Source organism: Hyla sarda, chromosome 2 (genome assembly GCF_029499605.1).
Source record: "Hyla sarda isolate aHylSar1 chromosome 2, aHylSar1.hap1, whole genome shotgun sequence".
In the NCBI taxonomy this organism is placed as follows: Eukaryota; Metazoa; Chordata; class Amphibia; order Anura; family Hylidae; genus Hyla; species Hyla sarda.
Genome location: NC_079190.1, coordinates 57218716 through 57241087, shown reverse-complemented (window position 1 = coordinate 57241087; position 22372 = coordinate 57218716). Strand labels below are relative to the sequence as shown.

Here is a 22372-nt window from a genome sequence, read left to right as displayed (position 1 = left end):
TATTACGTTGGTCTAAATAGGTGAATTGCAGTGATGAGAATCCACCCCCTGTCTTTGCAAAGCCAGATGATTCATTGAAAATGTAGACAGCCTGACAAATTCATTTCTGCTTTGAATCAGACATGGCATAAACCAGCACCAGCAAACATGGCATAAACCAGCACCAGCAAACATGGCATAAACCAGCACCAGCAAACATGGCATAAACCAGCACCAGCAAACATGGCATAAACCAGCACCTGCCACATTTATTATCTAATAAAAGGCTATGCTGCACTATGAAGGCAAAAAACAGGTTAAGTGCAAATCATTCCATAAACTCTATTGACACTTCAATAAAGATGGAGCCTGCTGAACCTGTTTGAGGGAACCCTCAGGGGCTGGCGAGTTCTTTTGTCCTCTCTCACAGTTTGGCTTTCGTTGTTGATATTTTACATCTGTTAAATGTTTTTAGGTATTCATGCTATCTGTATACGGATAAGTGTAATACAAAGAAGAAAATTGTATACTGAAGTGTACGTGCAGTAATTTCTCTAACACCATGGGTCTCTGTCTACACCTCATTTTTGAATCCTGTTTCTCAATATTAGAAAAAAAGGTACCGTATTTTTCGTCCTATAGGACGCACCGGCGTATAAGATGCACCCAATTTTTAGGGGCAAAATCTAAAAAAATAAAGATTTTGAACCCAATAGTGGTCTTCAACCTGCGGACCTCCAGATGTTGCAAAACTACAACTTCCAGCATGCCCGGACAGCCGTTGGCTGTCCGGGCATGCTGGGAGTTGTAGTTTTGCAACATCTGGAGGTCCGCAGATTGAAGACCACTGCAGGAGGAGATAATACTCACGTGTCCCCGCCGCTCCGGACCCGTCACCGCTGCCCTGGATGTCGCTCTATCGCTGTCGCCGTGTCCCCGTTGCTCCGGAACGTCTCTGCTGCCGGCCGGGTATCCTCGCTCTCCGTCGCCGCCATTACGTCGTTACGCACGCCGACGCACGTACGCGACGACGTGATGACGAGGAAGGAGAGCGCCGGCATACAGGGGATCCCTGAACGGAGAAGACACCGAGGAGGCAGGTAAGGTCCCCCCTGGTGTCCTGTAAGCACTAACCCGGCTATTCTGTCGGGCTGTTCGGGACCGCCACGGTGAAATCGCGCCGGTCCCGAACAGCCCGACTGAACAGCCGGGTTAGTGTCACTTTCCCTTCAGACGCGGCGGTCAGCTTTGATCGCCGCGTCTGAAGGGTTAATACAGGGCATCACCACGATCGGTGATGTCCTGTATTAGCCCCGGGTCCGACCGTTGATGGCCGCAGGGACCGCCGCGATAGGGGTGTATTCGCCGTATAAGACGCACCGACTTTTTCCCCCCAAAGAAAAAGTGCGTCTTATACGGCGAAAAATACGGTACCTATCCCTGTCCTGTTGTATTCTGTTGTCCTTGACGTCTCATGTACAGAAAAAGACTCCATCTGTATTCTGTTCTCAAACAGGTCAGAAAGAAGTCTTCATTCCTGTTATATCCTGTTTTAAAGTAGTACTCCACAGTCCGAGAGTTCAGATCAAAATGTTCCGAACACAGAGACAGTGGAGTACTCCTTTAATGCTAAATTTAACCCTGTTCATGTCACATTTCACATCCTAGTATTGTTTTTTTTTTTTTTTTTTCAAGAATCCAAAAAAAGGGGACCATAAAAAGAGGATGTAAAAGGACAGGCATGGCAGTTTTTGGTAAAACTTCTACTGCAGTTTTTGGGTCCAGCCAGAAGTCCTTCCTTTATACACCTTGTTCCAAATTATTATGCAAATTATATTTGTGTCACAAAGATTAAATATTTTGTTTTTCAGTTTAACTCATAGATGGCATTGTGTCTCTTTTGATCATTGAAAACAATCTCTGACACCTGTGATAATTAAATTGCCAGGTGAGCCCAATTTAAGGAAAAACTACTAAAGGTGGGTGTTCCACATTATTAAGCAGGGCACCATTTTCAAGCAATGTGGGGAAGAAAAAGGATCTCTCTATTGCCAAAAAGAGGGAATTAGTTCAATTCCTTGGACGAGGTATGAAAACAATAGATATTTCACGAAAATGTAAGCGTAATCATCGCATATACATCAGCAAGGCGGTGGTGGAGTCATGTTTTGGGCCAGGATCATGGGAAGAGAGCTTTAAGGTCCCCAAAGGTGTAAAGATGACCTCTTCAAAGTATGTGGAGTTTCTTACTGACCACTTTCTTCCCTGGTACAGAAGGAAGAACTATGCTTTCCATAATAAAATCATCTTCATGCATGACAATGCACCATCTCATGCTGCAAAGAAAACCTCTGCATCAATGGCTGCTATGTGGTTAAAAGGAGAGAAAGTCATGGTGCGGCCTCCATCCTCCTCTGACCTCAATTCTATTGAGAACCCTATTGGAGCATCCTCAACCAAAAGATCTATGAGGGTGGGAGGCAGTTTACATCCAAACAGCAGCTCTGGGAGGCTATTCTGACATCTTGTAAACAAATTCAAGCAGCAACTGTCCAAAAACTGACAAGTTCAATGGATGCAAGACTTGTGAAGCTGCTATCAAATAAGGGGTCCTATGTTAAAATATAACGTGACCTGTTAAAATTTTAAAAAGTGTGGTAAAGTGTATGGGAAAGTGGTGAATGGGGTGTATATTTCCCCTGGTTTCCTCTGTCGGGCACGGTAAAGGAAGTCCAGAAGGTTATGTTGCTTTAGCAGAGCATAGTCTGCTGGTGCTATTTTGTTTATGTTACATGGGTTGGATTTCCTGGACTGGAGGACAGGTTGGAAGTGGGAGTGCTCCAGTCCACACCCCTAGTCCACTACGGGTTTCCCTAATGTAAGCTGTTCTCAGGTGAGGCTTCAAGGGCTGATTGCTGGATAGACTGAGATGAGAAGCAGCCACAGCCAGAACTGCAGCTCAAACCTACCAGGTCTGAACCTTCCTTTATGGGCATTTTTGTGAGTTTGCTTGGGGCCAGACATTAGGCCCACAATAGGATAGTGAGGTATCCTGATGTTTAGTTAGAGCCGGACAGGCTTAGGTTTTTGTTGTTTAGTTTGCACTGTGCTTAGTGCCTAAAATCAGTTAAATAAACATCCTCTTGAACATTTCAAACCTGCTGCCTGTGTGAATACTGTTATTGCCGACCCCACTGTGTGAGCTGTTCCCTACAAAAGTTAAAATGTTGTTAAAAGTTTGATTGAAATAGCTTTTGATTTAAGTAAATATGCAGCAAACACAAAAAATGAAAATGTTCAGTTCTTTACAACCTATAAAGTGTTTTGAAATTTACTGTGCATAATAATCTGTGCATAAGAATCAGAAAGTGAGATCCTCACTTTACATAGCATCTATTAAATCCCACACGGGCCTGCCAACTTACCTAACCCCGGAAATACTTGAGGCGTTCCGGCAATACTACTCAGCGTTATACTGTCTGCCCAAACCAAAAAACCTAGTATCTCCATCTCCTGACACCCCCTCTATAATGCAATATATATCTGACACAGCTCTCCCCCAACTACCCAAACAGACGATACAGACACTGGAAGAGCCCTTTTCATCTGAGGAGCTGGACTTAGCCATCTCCTCCATGCCGACGGGGAAAAGCCCTGGCCCGGACGGCTATACGGCAAAATTTTACAGATCACTTAGAGAGGAATTATCAGGTCCATTACTCAGTGCATTCAACAATATATCTGATTCCTCCCCCCCACCCAGTTCCTTTCTGCGAGCCTTTGTAACTGTAATCCCAAAAGAGGGTGAAGACCCGCTACTATGCCAAAGCTACCGACCTATATCTTTAATTAACACAGATGCAAAACTGTTTGCTAAACTGATTGCTAACAGATTGGCGACGCATATGCTGTCCCTAGTACACCCGGATCAAGTAGGCTTTGTGAGCGGCAGAGAGGCGAGGGATAATACACTCCGGACCTTTTCTGTAGTTTCTTACGCTAGACAAAATAAAGTCCCTCTATTTCTGCTGTCGTTAGATGCAGAAAAGGCTTTTGACCGGGTGGACTGGGACTTCTTATATGCGTCGCTGGCTCAAATTGTTATAGGTTCCCGTATGCTGGCCCGTATACAGGCATTATATTTCCACCCACAGGCTCAGATAAGAATAAATGGCCAATTGTCGACCCCGTTCAATATTTGTAATGGCACCCGACAGGGATGCCCATTATCCCCTTTATTATATGTCCTGTGTATGGAACATCTTCTGGTTGCCATTCGCAATAATGAGGACATTAAGGGTCTGAATGTCTCCCCGGGCCATTACAAATGTTCGGCCTTCGCCGACGATCTGCTGTTATTTCTTTCCTCCCCTTTAACTACCTTACCTTCCCTATTGTCCACAATACGCCAGTTCTCTAACTATAGCAATTACAAACTCAATACTTCCAAATGTGAAGCTTTAAACATCACACTCCCTGCCCACACCCTACAACAGTTGCAGGAATGTTATCCCTTCCGATGGCAGGCTAAATCAATTAAATACTTAGGTGTCCATGTTCCCGCTGACCCGTCTGAAATCTTTTGCATCAACTTCCCACCACTCTTACACTCTCTCAAATCCGACTTGTCCAGATGGGAGCGGAGAGACTTTTCTTGGCTGGGGAGGGTAAATATCCTGAAAATGAATATGCTACCTCGTCTCTTATATCTTTTCTCCTGTATTCCCTGCCTAATACCCAGATCCTATTTCAGGGAACTCTCTGCTCTCAGCTCTGGATTTGTATAGATGCACAAACCGTCTAGACTGGCCCGCACCATATTGATTAGAAGGAAAAGAGAGGGGGGTTTGGCGATGCCTGACCCTCTCTCATATTACCTGGCTGCAGTCCTCTCCCGCGTACTAGATTGCTTTCACCATTATACAGACAAACAATGGGTACAATTTGAGGGTACTATATTGAATCAAAACCCCAAATTCTTACTTTGGCTCCCACAATACATCTCTTCCACTAAAGATGTGGCCAGTCTACCGGCTGTCCTTAACTCAATCATTCGCACTCGCAATACATATCTTAGTCATCTTTCGCTCTTCTCCCCAGACGGCCCCCTTACCCCATTATTTGACAACCCGGCTTTTCCCCCGGCCTTATCCACGAGCCCCTTCCTCACCTTCCAAAGCGGAGATGGCACTTGTTTTTCCAAATTAATATCTCAGACATCATTGAAGAGCCTACCTGATCTCTTACAGGAGACCGAGGTGACTACCCACTTACTCTTTCAATACGCACAACTCAGTCACTTTAACCTGTCTAACAAAAGGAAGCTATCACTTCATCGTCCACTCACCAACTTTGAAAACCTCAGTGTTTCCTCGCATAAAATCAACCATAAAATCAGTGTCCTTTACTCTCTCCTCATACATGAATTTACAACCGATCCGCTCCCATTCCGGTTAGGCTGGGAAAAAGAAATAGGACGTTGGTTCGCGGAGGAGGACTGGACCAGGGCTCTGAATCGGTGCCACCACACCTCCATCTCTTGTAAAGCACAAGAAATCAACTATAAAGTTCTAACGAGATGGTACAGAGTGCCATCCTTACTCGCCAAATTCTATCCCGATTTTCCAGATACGTGCTGGAGATGTGGAGGTGTAGGTGGCACTATGCTTCATGTTTGGCTGACCTGCCCCCACTTATCTACATACTGGACTCAAGTTATAGATATAATACATCGTATCACATTGACCCAGCTCCCCCCCACGCCAGAAGTCATCCTACTCACCATCCTTCCTGCTCACATTCCCAAGCACACGGCCAAACTAATATCGTTTCTGTTGCTTGCGGCCAGAACGGTAATTCCAAGACTTTGGAAATCACAACTTCCCCCATCCATTACCTCTTGGCTCCAAGAATCCTCCCATCTACACAGGATGGAAGAATTGCTAGCCGACTCCAAAAATCAGATAGACAAATACAACACCGTCTGGCACCCTTGGACACATTTTACATCCTCTAGGGACTATACGTCCATGCATCTTTCACTCGGAAACATATGTCCCCCAAGCCCTACAGCACGCCCGGTTTCCGGTGCTCCCTCTACCTAAACAGCCCATTTTTCACAAATAGCCACCATGCCTCATTGCTTTGCCATGTTGTTCTGAAGCCCTCCTGACCCGCTGGGTAAGTCTAACAACCTCTTTCTTACGAACCTAGTAGTCTTCCTCGTTCCCATTCCCTTCTGTCCCTTTGGAACCCTTTCCTGTCTCTTCTTCCTCCTTCTTTCTGTCCTCATCTCCTCTTCTTCCCATATGTTGCTTACACCAACCACATTGTTGTTGATTGTACCTACCCTGATCACATAGAAGCTTGAACCATGTACCTTGAGTTGACTAGTTGATGTTTGAATTGTCATGTCTTTAACTATTCACTTTAATGTATTCAACATCCTGTCTTGTTACTGAATACCTGACTTTATATAGTGATGGTACGCATCATATGTGTGTACCCTATCGACAACCGCGTTTCCTACGATGCCTGTTTATTGATGGTGTTTTTGTAATTTACTTGAACTTTGTACTTTTAATAAAACGTTAATGTAAAAAAAAAAAAATGTTTAAATATATCTTTAATCTTTTCAATTATGAGGCCATATGGTCTCGTCAGGCTGCTGCCACTTCTAGGCTGTGATTTTGCCACTATATGGTCTCCTCATGCTGCTGCCACTTCCAGGCTGTCTTTCAGCCACTATATGGTCTCCTCATGCTTCTGCCTCCTTCATGCTGTGTCATTCAGTCACTATATGGTATCCTCATGCTGCTGGCACATTAAATAAAAACATTTATGTTAATCTATTTAAAATCTTCAATTTACATTTTTAAATGTATCTTTAATCTTTTCAGTTATGAGGCCCTATGGTCTTGTCAGGCTTCTGCCACTTCCAGGCTGTCATTCTGGCACTATATGGTCTCCTCATGCTGCTGCCACTTCCAGGCTGTCATTCTGCCACTATATGGTCTCCTCATGCTGCTGCCATTTGGTCTCCACTGGCTCATATCAGTTTTTTATAGGTTTTCGACCCAAATAAATTCATATAGACCAGAATTTTTTCTGAAAAATCTGCTAATTGGACAAATGAAATTTAATCATTGCTAGTCCTCATATGTTATCTCTGGAATTACCAGAAGAATCCAAAGAAACAGGTTGGAGCGAGAAAATTAAACCATAACTGATTAAATGAGACATTCAAAGTTTGGTCCGCAGTTTCACAGTACCAGCCGTGTTTACTTATATGTGCATGGCTTGATATTTTGGACAAACATTTCATACTGCGAAGATCTACCCAGTAGCCCTCCCAGGTCAGGCCTGCACCACTGAGAGGTAGTACAAACTGACACACTACTCTAAAATTGTGCCGCTCTGAGGCCTAGACTGTGTCATTGTGCTGCCATATGGTCTCCTCATACTGCTGCCATATCCAGCCTCTATCATTGTGCTGCCCTATGGTCTCCTCATGCTGTTGAAACCTCTAGGCTCTGTCATTCATTGTGCCGCCATGTGATCTTCTTATTGATCTTTTAGTTTGACAGGGGTTTAAAGGCAAGGGCTGGGACAAGCGGCAGCTGGCCTCACGGCGGACCGCCAGCTCGATTTTAAAATACAAGTACAGGCTTTTTCACTGCAGCAACTTCTAGCAGTATGAGCCCACTCATCCAATGGCTCAGAAGTTGAATGTGCTCCTATCCAAGTTGCTGGGGCTGCAGTCCCTCCCTTTTGAAGTGAACACCCAGTCCCGAGCATGGGGTCACGCTGAGAGGCAGGGGCTAGGACAGGTAATAGCTGGCCTTGCAGCGGATTTGAACCCCTTAAGGATGCAGGGTTGTTCCGTTTTTTGCATTTTCTTTTATTCCTCATCACCTTCTAAAAATTATAACTTTCAATTTTGCACCTAAAATTCCATATTATGGCTTATTTTTTTGCGCCACCAATTCTACTTTGCACTGACATTAGTAATTTTACCAAAATATCCAGGGCTAAGCGGAAAAAAAAATTAATTTTGCGACAAAATTGAAGAAAAAATGCCATTTTGTAAATTTTGAGGGCTTCCTTTTCTACACAGTGCATTTTTCGGTAAAAATTACACCTTATCTTTATCCTGTTGGTCCATACAATAAAAATTATACCCTACTTATATAGGTTTGATTTTGTATTACTTCTAAAAAAAAAAAGAAAAATCATAACCACATGCAGTAAAATTTATACATTTAAAATTGTCAACTTCTGACCCCTATAACTTTTTAATTTTTCTGCGTAGAGGCCGGTATGAGGGGTAATTTTTTGCACTGTGATCTGAAGTTTTTATCGGTACCATTTTTATATTGAGCAGACTTTTTGATCAATTTTTATTCATTTTTTCATGATCTAAAAAGTGACCAAAAATACGCTATTTTTGCGCATACGCCATTGACCGTGCGGTTTAATTAATGATATTTTTTTTATAGTTTGGACATTTCCACATGAGATAACTTTTTTCACACTTTTTTTTTGCAGTATTATAGCCCCCCCCTATTGGCTATTACACTGCACATACCGATCTCGTACACAGATCATTGCTGTGCATTGACATAGCAAAGATCAGTGTTATTGGCGATCGATTGCTCATGCCTGGATTTCAGGCTTGGAGGAATCAATCGCAGATCGGATGCGATGGAGGTAGGTGTGGGGACCTCTGCTCTCATTCTAGCTGATCGAGACATGGCGATTTCACCGCAATGGTTCCAATCAGCCCAACTGATCTGCCGGGAAGCTTTTACTTTCATTTTAGATGTGGCGATCAACTTTGAACGCAAGGGTTAATAAAAGGGTTAATAGCAAGCAGCGCAACAATCGGTGCCGCACGCTATTAGCCCAGGGTCCCGGCTGCCAGGGACCGGGCGCAGGGCATACAGGTACGCCCTGCGTCCTTAAGAGGTTAAGATACAAGTACGATCTTTTTCACTGCAGCAACTCATACACTGCAGCAATTATACACTATTGGAGCTGGAATTATCGAGGTTGCTTGCACCAGACTTGCCTTCCAATGAGTGCTCAAAAAAGGATTTAAAGTTTGCTCATTATAATCACCAGGCTCTGTCATTGTGCTGCTGTGCGGCAGTGATTCTAATAGTGATGCCTGTAATTTGCATAGCATACTGAATAACAGTATTATTTCACTACCCCAGCACACTATGCGTGTTACGACAGGGCAAAGTGTTCTACACTCCTATTGAGGCTCTCTGTAGTCCGGAAATAGCCATTTTTAATAGCCGCAAATAAATTCGGACAGGACCAATTTTTTGGGGGAAATTTGGCGAAACGCCCGAATCGAATTTTTCAAAATAGTGGCTCATCTCTAATTAGGAGGTTTGTTCAATAAAATTTGAATTGTACTCTTAATAGTTGATAACATGAGAATTATGTTGACTGTTATTTACATCAATTATTTAGTTAAATGAGAAAAATATAATTTGCATAATAATTTGGAACAGCTTTCTTTTGAATCTACTTCTAGTTTTGGCTCAAAGATTGCATTCGGCACCGACACAGAAGAATATGTCTGCCGGGAAAAATTCTGGGTGGACATTCTTAGAGGATCCCCTGAAAGAATGAACATGCCCAGAATTAGAATTTCTGCTGCTGAATTTCTGCCATGTAAACGGTGCAGCAGAAAACATTAAAAACAACTGAAGGCTGCTGCTTTGGAATTTTTAAGCAGAATTAAGAAATTCTGCTGTGTGAATGGGCCCTAAGGCTGTTTCCACTTGTTTTTTTTAACCTGCGTTTTTTTTTTTTAAGAAAAAAACGCCAGTGCAAAATGACGTTTTTTTCTGGCATTTTTGCATTTGAGTGGAAATTGTATTTTTCGCCCCTTTGGCGTTTTAAAAAAAATTTGTTGGGTACCCCAAAAAAATGTTTTAACCCCTTAAGGACGCAGCCCATTTGGGCCTTAAGGACGCAGAAAATTTTATTTTTACGTTTTCATTTTTTCCTCCTCGCCTTCAAAAAATCATAACTCTTTTATATTTTCATCCACAGACTAGTATGAGGGCTTGTTTTTTGCGAGACCAGTTGTACGTTGTAATGACATCACTCACTTTACCATAAAATGTATGGCGCAACCAAAAAAATACTATTTGTGTGGGGAAATTAAAAAGAAAATCGCAATTTTGCTAATTTTGGAAGGTTTCGTTTTCACGCCGTACAATTTATGGTAAAAGTGACATGTGTTCTTTATTCTTTGGGTCAATACGATTAAAATGATACCTGTGATAACATACTTTTCTATTACTGTTGCACTTGAAATAAATCGCAAACTTTTTAACCAAATTAGTACGTTTAAGATCCCCCTTTTTTGAAGACCTATAACCTTTTCATTTTTCCATAAAAGCGGCGGTATGAGGGCTCATTTTTTGCGCCGTGATCTGTACTTTTTATTGATACCATATTTGCTTATATAAAACTCTAAATACATTTTTTAGAAATTTTTTTGGAAATAAAATGTTATAAGAAAGCAGCTATTTTGGACTTTTTTTTCTTTATGTTCACGCCCTTCACCATACGATATCATTAACATTTTATTTTAATAGTTCAGATATTTATGCACGTGACAATACCAAATATGTATATCAAATATATTTTTTTAACACTTTTTGGGGGTGAAATTTACGGGCAATTTACGTTTTTATTGGGGGAGGGGGTTTTCACATTTTTTTCCTTTATTTTTTTCCTTTTTTTCTTTTATTTTTACACTTTAATAGTCCCCATAGGGGACTATTTAAAGCAATCATTCGATTGCTAATCCTGTTCAGTGCTATGTATAGGACATAGCACTGATCAGGGTTATCGGTCATCTTCTGTTCTGGTCTGCGGGAAGGCAGATCAGAGCAGAAGACTCCCGGAAGACAGCGGAGCCAGGTGAGGGGACCTTCGGCTGCCGTGCAGGAGGATCGGATCGCCGCGGCAGCACTGCGGGCGATCCGATCATCCAATTAAGTGACCGCAATGCTGCAGATGCCGTGATCGGTATTGATCACGGCATCTGGGGGTTAATGGCAGACATCCGCGGGATCGCGGATGTCCGCCATTACCGACGGGTCCCTGGCTGCGATCAACAGCCGGGACCTGCCGCGCATGATCCGGGCATCGCTCCGATGCCCGCGGTTATGCTTAGGACGTAAATGTACGTCCTGGTGCATTAAGTACCGCATCACCAGGACATACATTTACGTCCTTATTCGTTAAGGGGTTAAAAATGATGCAGTAGGGATGGGAAAAAATGCATTTAACAAAATTTTTATTTTTATAACAAACTTTTTATAAATTTTTACTAAAGTGTGTGTGTGTTTCACTTTTTTGCTTGTGAGCTTAGATTTGCTTTGGACTTGATAAAGGGAGGATTCTGTTAGTCCAATAAAAAAGGTATTACAAGATACTGCAACATTTTTTGATTTGCATATACTTTTTTTTTCTCTATTTAGGTTGTACTACTACTCTCAGCACGGAAAAGACTGATGGGAGTAGTAGTACTTGTAATAATAGACATATCGATTTGATTGTCGTATCTATTGCAGAGATGCGGAGCGGCTCTATACAACGCTCACATCTCTGCTCTGTACTCTGGGCAGGCCAGTGATGGGAATAGAAATTCACATCACACATTCATATTTTCTGCCCATAATGGGGATTGGCCGGATGGTTACAGTCAATCACAGCTCTCAGAGGGAATTATGAATGAGTGAATTATGAATGAGTTCTATTCATATCACTGGCCGGCCAGAGTATAGTGCAGGGATGCGAGCGCAGAAGAAAGCCACTCCGCATCTCTGCAATAGATAGGATGATCACATCGGGTGTCAGGAGTGACACCTGCTGTGATCTGTCCTTAACAGCAGGTACCACTACTCCCAACATGGAGCACACACTGCTCAATGCTGGGAGCTGTAGTACCTGCATTAATAGACAGATCGCAGCGAGTGTAACTTCTGACACCTGTTGCGATCTGTCTATTAATGCTGGTACTACAGCTCCCAGCATTGAGCAAAGTGTGCTCCATGTTGGGAGCAATAGAAAGATCCTGACACCCGTTGCGATCCTTCTGTATAATGTATAGATGCGGCCGGCCGCTCTTCTATGGTCTCCTTCACTGACGTATATATACACCTATTCGTATTTGCCACAGAGAGCTGTGATTGGCTGGAACCATCTGGCCAATCACAGCTCTCTGCAGGAAATATTAATAGGTGTATATATACATCAGTGCAGGGGACCAGAGAAGAGCGGCCAGCCGCATCTATACAGGAAGATCTCAACGGACCAGGGGCAATCTCTTCCATGCTGGGAGTAGTAGTACTATCTAAAAAATGTAAAAAATAAAGAAAAAGGTGAACAACACACACACACTTCATTTTTTATTATTGTCGGCTACATTTTTAGGTCCCTGCCCGCACACATAAATTGATCCCTGTTTAAAAATTAATAAAAATTTCTTTATAAAAAAGATAAATGTTGTTAAATAAAAAAATTTCCATCACTACTATATCTTTTTTATTTATGTTTTAACCCCTTAAGGACCAAGAACGTACCGGTACGTCCTTGGTCCTGCTCTCCTGATATAACGCGTCATATCACGGCGGGCCCGGCGTCATAGTGAAGCCGGGACCCGCCTTTAATAGCGCGCAGCGCCGATCGCGGCGCCGCACGCTATTAACCCTTTAGCCGCGCGCTCAGAGCTGAGCCGCGTGACTAAAAGTGAAAGTTGCCGGCTAGCTCAGTCGGGCTGTTCGGGATAGCCGCGGCTAATCGCGGCATCCCGAACAGCTGACAGGAAAGCGGGAGGGCCCCTTCCTGCCTCCTCGCTGTCCGATCGCCGAATGACTGCTCATTGCCTGAGATCCAGGCATGAGCAGTCATGCGGCAGAATCATTGATCACTGGTTTCTTATGAGAAACCAGTGATCAATGATGGAGATCAGTGTGTGCAGTGTTATAGGTCCCTATGGGACCTATAACACTGCAAAAAAAAAGTGGAAAAAAAAAGTGAATAAAGATCATTTAACTCCTCCCCTATTAAAAGTTTGAATCACCCCCCTTTTCCAATAAAAAAAAAAACACAGTGTAAATAAAAAAAAAATTAACATATATGGTATCACCGCGTGCGGAAATGTCCAAATTATAAAAATATATCATTAATTAAACCGCTCGGTCAATGGCGTGCGCGCAAAAAAATTCCAAAGTCCAAAATAGTGCATTTTTGGTCACTTTTTATATCATTTAAAAATGAATAAAAAGCGATCAATAAGTCCTATCAATGAAAAAATGATACCGTTAAAAACTTCAGATCACGGTGCAAAAAATGAGCACTCATACCGCACCATACACGGAAAAATAAAAAAGTTATAGGGGTCAGAAGATGACAATTTTAAACATATTAATTTTCCTGCATGTAGTTATGATTTTTTCCAGAAGTCCGACAAAATCAAACCTATATAAGTAGGGTATCATTTTAATCGTATGGACCTACAGAATAAATATCAGGTGTCATTTTTACCGAAAAATGTACTACGTAGAAACGGAAGCCCCCAAAATTTACAAAACAGCTGGTTTTTTTTCAATTTTGTCGCACAATGATTTTTTTTCCCGTTTCACCGTAGATTTTTGGGCAAAATTACTGATGTCATTACAAAGTAGAATTGGTGGCGCAAAAAATAACCCATCATATGTATTTTTAGGTGCAAAATTGAAAGAGTTATGATTTTTTAAAGGCAAGGAGCAAAAAACGAAAATGCAAAAACGGAAAACCCCCCGGTCCTTAAGGGTTAATGGTACCCTATGAAATTTTATTAAAAATGTTATCTCCATCACTTTTTTGGATTGCTAATGTCCAAACAAGAATAAATACCGCCTGCAAAAATGCCAAAATTAAAACCCACATTGCGTTTTTCTTGGCATTTTTTTCCTCCCATAGACTTCTATGGGAGAAAAACGCCACGATTTCCAGGAAAAAAACGCCTTAGGCCCAACAAGCTGCAACTTTGCAAAACCACCAAGGAGTTGAAAAATGACAAAAAAGAGTGAAAAAATTCCAAAAAGATTAAAAATAACGCCAAACTGAAAAAACACAAAGTGGAAAAAGAATTCAGCATTTTTTCATTGATTTACAGCTAACATATGGCTGCAGCGTTTTTTCTCAATGAAAAAAGTGCCATGGGGGCCGTTTTGGCCAATGGCTGGGATTCCACTTGAAGCAAAAAACTCAAAATATTCAAAAAAGGCCATACTATATGTATAGCGTTGTTTTGGGCCAAAAAGGCTGTGGCCAGATGTTATCTGAGAGACAATAGGGAAATATGAAACGCCAGACCTACAAGTAGTTTTTTTGTTTTGCTGTTTTTTTTTCACCCTTTCATGGTGTTTTTAGACAGCAGGCTAGTTTTCCAAAATGGCAGCATGCTGAGGACATGGTGTTTTATGTGGAAAACCTGGTGTTTTTTCACCCTCATACATCTAGGGGAGAGAAAAAAACCTAAAAAAATGTAATGTGAATTTCTATTTGGCATTTTTTCTGCCCCCCCCCCCCCCCCCCCAATTCTTTAATAGAAATCCTTGAGTCACATGACGAGTCACATGAAGGAATCACATGATAAATAAACCCATGTAAGAAAATAACAATATTTTTGAAAAATAAAACACCACAAAATCTACATGGGAGTGCAAAATCGGGTAGTTTTTGCTGTTTTTTTTAAGTCCAAAAATTCTGTATTTGTCTTATATTAAATTAGGGGGAGATTTTTGACAGTTTTTAGTCATCTTTTTGCTCTATGTTTGCTATAAGTGGTGTTTTTTTGCACAAAATTTGCACACTACTAAATGACTTTGACACACACTTTTGTTTTTTTTTACTTTGCAGTGGTTACTGATTTATGAGGAGCGACTTTTCAAAAAAAATAAAAAAAATCACTAGTTTGTTGCAAAGCCCCCAATTACAAAAAAACATACACCAGCCCAGACCTGGCTTACAAAACTGTCTGTGGCTGTTCTTATCCTTGTTTCTAATAGTATGTGCAACATTTCTGACTACTGTGATCCCTAAATAGCCACCGAGAAGGGGAGAGAGGTCACATACCTTGAACTTTGCATGACCAGGAAAACAGTGTTTTAATCTACTGAAGAGTCAGAGAGGTGGGCTCTTCTCCTGGGCTCCCTGAGGATTGACAGCTGTAGCAGTTTTCTAACTGGATGCCAGAGCTGTTGATCATTGTGAAAGGCAGGAGCGGGGATGCTCCCATTACAGAGAACACGGAGAAGAGCCCACCTCTCCGACTGTTCAGCACCTGTGGCCAGGACTGCATTCACATCTCGTTTTTGCAATACGGGTCCTGTATCCCGTTTCTGTAAAAAAAACGTATGTCTCCAAACCGGACCAAAACGTATGCAACCGTATATGCCTCCTCACGTTTTTAAACCATATACGGTTTGAAAACGGATGTCCGTTTGCATACGTTTTAATATGTTTTCCTTGAAAAAAATTGATACGGTTTTATGTTTGTCAACATTTAAAATAAAGTAATTTTTTTATTGAATTTCCCCCCCCCCCCCCCCAAAAAAAAATATGAAAAACAGCATTGTGCAAACCGGATGTGACCGTACGCACATACGGTTCAATACGGTTGCCATTGAACTCCGTTTTAAAATAACCGTATACAGGTTGGATACGGTTTTTGACTGAGACACAAAACCGTGGTAAACTACGGTTTGGTGTACCATTAAAAACCGTGTAAACCCTTAAATGATGCAAAACGTACACAACCTGATGCTACGGTTGGCATACAGTTTACAATGAAATGTCTATATATACAGTTTGCAATACGGTTTGATAAGTTTTTTTCAATGAAACCGGATACAGCAACCGTATTGCAAAAACGAGATGTTAATGCAGCATAAAACGCTGTTTTCTTCGTATGTCCAGATTGTGGAATCAGTCAATACTATGACCGCACGGACATTGCCATCCCCATAGACAAAACGAGTTATTTACTAATGTGTTTCCGATGGTGTTTTGTCATGTTTTGTGGCAGAATTTTGGCGCACATCATGTGTCAAAATTTGCACCCCCCAAAAAAAACTTTCAACTTGACCATGGCTCCATTAAAAAAAAAAAGAAAAAAAAAGAAAAGAAAGGGAAGCGTGTCCGTCTGGGAAAGGAGCGTGTCCTAGACAAAAAGGGCATGGCCCGGCATAAGGGGCATATTTACGAAGGTTTCCACATCAAATAAAATGTGATGGATTTGAGCTCTGGAAAACCTGACAGTTTAGAACTGTAAAAAAAAAAGCAAAATGTAGGGAAAAAATTGTACATACCATGGAAAAATACCTGTCAGGAAAAAAAAACACAAAGAAAACTACATTCCACTCTTAGGCCATGTTCACACATCAGAATTTCTGTGCAGAATTCCGCTTAAAATGTCCGCACAGAAATTCCACTGCAGCAGGGCCCCATTATTGAATTCAACAGGATTCTGCTGCGGTGCACATGGCGGAATTTCTGTGCCAGATGTTTCCGATGTTTCTGTGCCAGATAATCCCATTGAAATCTCTAAGATACTGGTGCATGGAAATTTCCGAATGAAATTTCTAAGCAAAAAGGGGTACTCCACTGGCCAGCGTTCGGAAGTAAATGATCCAGATGCTGTTTTTGCGCTGCGGGCGTCGGCCACGCCCCTCACGACATCATGGCCATGCCCCCTCAATGCAAGTCTATGGGAGGGGCATGGTTGTGATGTCACGAGGATTTGGCTGACCCCCGCAGCTCGAAAACAGCATTCGGAACATTTAGGAACATTCCATACGCTGGCTAGTGGAGAACACCTTTAATTACGCGTGGACATTCCTCAGTATGAACCTGGCCTAAGGGTCATTTTATGCTTGTTCTGCGTATGGCAATTTTCTAGAAGAATGTTTCTTCAAATTTTTTTCAAGTTATAGTTAGAATGTGAAAAACACAAAGTTATGAAGCCACTATGTAAGAGAAGTTCATGGGCATTTGTCATAGGAAAAACACGTCATCTGGCGTCCACATTGTCACACCCTCCTCTCACAGATGTTATTTATCTTAACATTGTTGTCTTGAGCTTTTCACAATGAGGAAAGGATTTGTCTTCTATTAGGTTATCCCTGGGTGTGACAGGTAAATCTTCTTATTCAGCTCTGCGCATAATATTCTGATTTATATCAGTTATGTGAACCCATCCATTTATGTACTGTGTATGGGACCACCTGACATCTCCCATCGCATCGGATCCTTGTGTTCTAAAGGGAGATGAGCCGCTGCCAATATACATCAGGCTGGATCTCAATTTCTCAAAGAACGGTGACAAATCAGATTTACAGAAAGTTTTTTCTTTAAACAGTTTATTTATTTCTTTTGTTGCCACAATACATTTTCATGATTAAAAAGTTGAGCTACAACTGTAGAAAAATATGACGAAAATGTGTATGAAGGTTAACCTGCATTTGAAAGCTGCAGCATTGCAAATTTTTTAAATAATTTCCAGATGTGTTTGCTCATAGCGGCAGATCTCTACAGTGGGAAATCCGCCACTACGAGCGAACACACAGAGCTACGCAGTTGGGACCTCGCTCTGCAGTGTGAAATACGTTGTGGATGCGCCCCGTGTGACACTGTAATGAGTTCTTGGTCTGTAATTGTTTCCACCCTTTGTGATAAGTGAGGTTTTGTCTTTGGGAGTTGGATTTAATGTGCACCCTAAAGGGGTACTCCACCCCTAGACATCTTATACCAAAGGATAGGGATGGAGTACCCTTTAAATCCCCTATAGACTAATTTTAGTTGGAGTTTTTGAAACTTGCCACCTCCCCGGCGGCCCCAAGGGCCGTCACACTACCGTATGAAAACGGTAGTGTGAATGAGGTCTAAGATTCAACCAGACCATGGGCAGAATGCTTGGGGTAAAAAAAAAAAAACCCTTATTAAACTATCCCACCCCTAAAACCTTATATTTATTAGATTTCTTGATAAAAAATAATTTGATGATTCACACTGTTGCATCGGCCGCAGTAATAGACACCTCCTATGAAGGTGGTATATATTTCTGCGACTTTAGGTGTTGCAAGCCGGCCTTAAAGTTACATGTGTTGAGGGTGTAACCCAGACACAGTCTGTGCGAGGCCGAGAACCCCTTCCAGCCCCTTACATAGTTCGTTTTAAAAAAGAAAAAAAAAGACAAGAGTCCAACAAGTTTAACCTATGTGGGACATTTATTAAGTGGTACAGCCACACCATTGTAGGACATACGGGGTTAGGCTAGGATTCCACTGTGGTTTTTTCCCACCAGCAAAAACGCTAGGAAAACTGCCAGTTTTTCTGGCGTTTTTCCTGGTGTGTGGAAACTTTGTACCCTGTGGCAGTATTTTCACTGTCTTCAGGTACCACTCTGTGTGTCGGATGCTGAGCGCCTGGTCCACAGAGTGTAAGAGATGTACAGCATCACCTCCCACCTACTCACCTCCCCCGGCCGTACAGTATACAGGGGGGCATAGTGTACCAGTGTATATTATACAGGAGCCGGAATCCTGTCACCAGACTGACAGGACTCCCTGCTCCTATAGCCCCTTTGAGCAGTATACACTATATACATTTGTATAATGTAAACAGACCCTTCTGCCAGTGTCTTCCCAGACAGGGAGACTCCAGTTGTTGCTAAACTACAACTACCAGCATGACAAGATAGCCAAAGTCTGTCTAGGCATGCTGGGAGTTGTAGTTTTGCAACAATTGAAGGCTCTCTGTTTGGGAAGACATTGCATTTTGGGCGCTCTCCCCAGAGGAGAGCACCAAAAATGTCCTAAACCATTTTTTGTGTTTCTTGTTTCTCCTGTTTCAGATCCCTGAATGCCGAGGATTGCGGCGGATTCGGTGGATTACGGCAGATTAACTAGATTTTATTTCTTTTAATGAAATGGCTAACGAGGGCTGTGGGGGAGTGATTTTCAAGATAAAAATTTTCCATTGTGTTGTGTTTTTATTAAATTGAATTTTCAGGCTTAGTAGTGGAAGCTGTCTTAATGACGGAATCCACTACTAAGCCAGGGCTTAGCGTTAGCCCCAAAAACAGCTAGCGCTAACCCCCAATTATTGCCCTGGTACCCACCGCCACAGGGGTGCCGGGATGGTAACAGGCTGGCGTTATTTAGGCTGGGGAGGGCCAACTCGCCCAACCTGGCAACATGAGGCTGTTGCTGCTTGGTTGGTATATGGGGAACCCTATGAGTTTAAAAAAAAATGTATTTATGAAAAAAAAAGCATAGGGTTTGCTGTATTTTTATTCTCAGCCAGATACCAACCAAGCAGCAACAGCCTGACGTTACCAGGGTGGCCTAGGACCATTGTTACTGGCCCTCCCCAGCCTAAATAACACCAGCCTATTAACGCCTAGGCCCAGGAGTGCCATTTTTGATGCTGTGGGCCTGTTTGTACCATTTCTTTCCGGCACCCCTGTGGCAGTGGGTACCAGGGTAATAATTGGGGGTTAGCGCTAGCTGTTTTTGGGGCTGACGCTAAGCCCCGGCTTAGTAATGGGTTCCGTCAATAAGATGGCTTCCACTACTAAGCCTGAAAATTCAATTAATAAAAAACGACACGTTGAAAAAAAAATTTTATTCAAAGAAACACTCCCCCACAGCCCCCGTTAGCCATTTTATTAAAAGAAAAAAATCTAGTTAATCGCTGTAATGCACCGAATCCGCCGCAATCCTCTGCATACACAGATCTGAAACGAGAATAAAAAGGAAACACAAAATGGGTTAGGACATTTTTGGTGCTCTCCGCTGGGGAGGGAGACCAAAATGCAATGTCTTCCCAAACAGAGAGCCTCCAATTGTTGCAAAACTACAACTCCCAGCATGCCCAACTGTAGTTTAGCAACAGCTGGAGTCTCCCTGTATGGGAAGACACTGACAGAAGGGTCTGTTTACATTATACAAAACATAGAATGTGAAACAGAGCCTCATACCTACCACTCTGCCTCCCGTCTGTAGCCCCGCCCCCTAATTATGTCATCACTAGGGGGCGGAGCTATACATACCCAGCAGGGAGAGGGATGGAGGGAGGTAAGGGGATCTCCTATTCTGTATACGCTATATACAGCTATCTATAGCTGTATATTCTGTGTACCGCCCAAAGGGGTTAACCTCCACTGTCCAGCTGGCGCATAGTGCACAGCTCAGCAAGGAGTTAGGTGAGCCAGCAATGTGTATACTGTATACACATTGCAGGCTCACTGTAAGTTCTTGCTGGGCAGTAGATATACCACGTATATCTACTGCTCAGCATCAGCTGTTCTCCCGGCTCTGTAGCTGTGAGCACAGCTAAGTCCCGAAATTCACATCAGGAGGATCGTAACAGTAGTAGCTGTCTCTTACTGCAGCTACTACTGCTCCCAACATGGAGCACACTCTGCTCCATGCTGGGAGCTGTAGTATCTTTACTAATAGACCGATGGCAAGGGTGTCACTTTTTGATCTGTCTATTAAAGGGGTACTCCGGTGGAAAACTTTTTTTTTTTAATCAACTGGTGCCAGAAAGTTAAACAGATTTGTAAATTACTTCTATTAAAAAATCTTAATCCTTCCAGTACTTATTAGCTGCTGAATACAACAGAGGAAATTATTTTCTTTTTGGAACACAGAGCTCTCTGCTGACATCATGACCACAGTGCTCTCTGCTGACACCTCTGTCCATTATAAGAACTGTCCAGAGTAGGAGAAAATCCCCATAGAAAACATATGCTGCTCTGTACAGTTCCTAAAATGGACAGAGATGTCAGCAGAGAGCACTGTGGTCATGATGTTAGCAGAAAGCACTGTGCTCAAAAAAGAAAAGAATTTCCTCTGTAGTATTCAGCAGCTAATAAGTACTGGAAGGATTAAGATTTTTTAATAGAAGTAATTTACAAATCTGTTTAACTTTCTGGCACCAGTTGATTTAAAAAAAAAAAGTTTTCACCCGGAGTACCCATTTAATGCAGGTACTACAGCTCCCAGCATGGAGCAGAGTGTGCTTCATGTTGGGAGCAGTAGTACCTGCAGCTAAGGACAGATCACAGCGGATGTCACCCCTGACACCCTCTGCGATCGTCCTGTATAATGTAGAGATGCGGCCGGCAGCTCTTCTCTGGTCTCCCGCACTGCCGCATATATACCTATTCCTATTTCCCGCAGAGAGTTGTGATTGGCTGGATTAATCTAGCCAATCACATCCCTCTGCAGGAAATATGAATCTGTGATGTGAATAACTTCACATCGCAGAACATAGTGCAGGAGACCAGAGAAGAGTGGCCGTTCTTCTATACATAAAATAGGAGGATCGCATCAGGTGTCAAAAGTGACACCCGGGACGATCTGTCTATTAGTACAGGTACTACTACTCCCATCATGGAACAGTCTGTTCCATGCTGGGAGTAGTAGTACTACTTAAAAATGTAAAAATAAAGAAAAAAAAGTGGAAAAAAAAACACACACACACTTTATTAAACATGTTATTAAAATACATTAAAATACATTACTATACAATTTTTTTTAAAATATATTATTTTTACATTTCAATGGCCCCTATCTGCATTTTCATTATTGTTGGCTCCATTTTTTGTTTGAAATATAAATTTCGTTAAATAATTTTTTTTCCATCACTACTGTATCTATGTAAATTTTAATTTTAAAAAAAGGTATCTCCAACCCTTTTTTGATCGCTAAAGTCCAAAAAAAATGAAGACAGCCTACAAAAACACCAAAGTTAAAACTCACATTTAGTTTTTCTATGGGAGGAAACCGCCAAGATTTTTCCGAAAAAAACGCCAAAGTCTCAACAAGAAGTTGTTTTTGAAAAACTGCCAAGGAGCCAAAAATGGCTGAAAAACGCCAAAACGATTTAAAAAAAAAAAAAAAGGCCAAACTGAAAAATGCCAAGTGGATCTGGCATTTAGCAGTTCGCTATTGCAGCTAACATCTTTCACAGAAAAAACGCCATGTGGCAAGATGGGCGTTTTTATCTGCGTTTTTGCATGAAAAACATCAGTGGAATTCTAGCCTAAAAAAAAAAACAAAAAACTTTACTAAACTATTCCCACCCCTAAAACTTTACTTTTTTAAGCTTCTTGATAAAAAGTAATTGGTAAGTCACAATCTTTAAAATTGAGGTTAAGTGGGGTGTTGGGCTTGGTTTCCACACAGGTTTTTTTTTTCTGGTCATTTTCTGGAAGACTGCTTCAAAGGAATGGGAAATAAAAAGGAAGGACTTATACTTCTCCTTTCTCATGGATTCACTTCTGACTTTAGCTCAAAAACTG

The 22372-nt window shown here is 41.9% G+C and overlaps 1 long non-coding RNA gene across 2 annotated transcripts in view; it reads left to right on the top strand.

The window, feature by feature from the left end:
* Positions 1–22372, top strand: part of LOC130358522 (uncharacterized) — a 256402-nt gene that overhangs the window by 163242 nt on the left and 70788 nt on the right. The gene's annotated exons all lie outside the window — the stretch shown is intronic.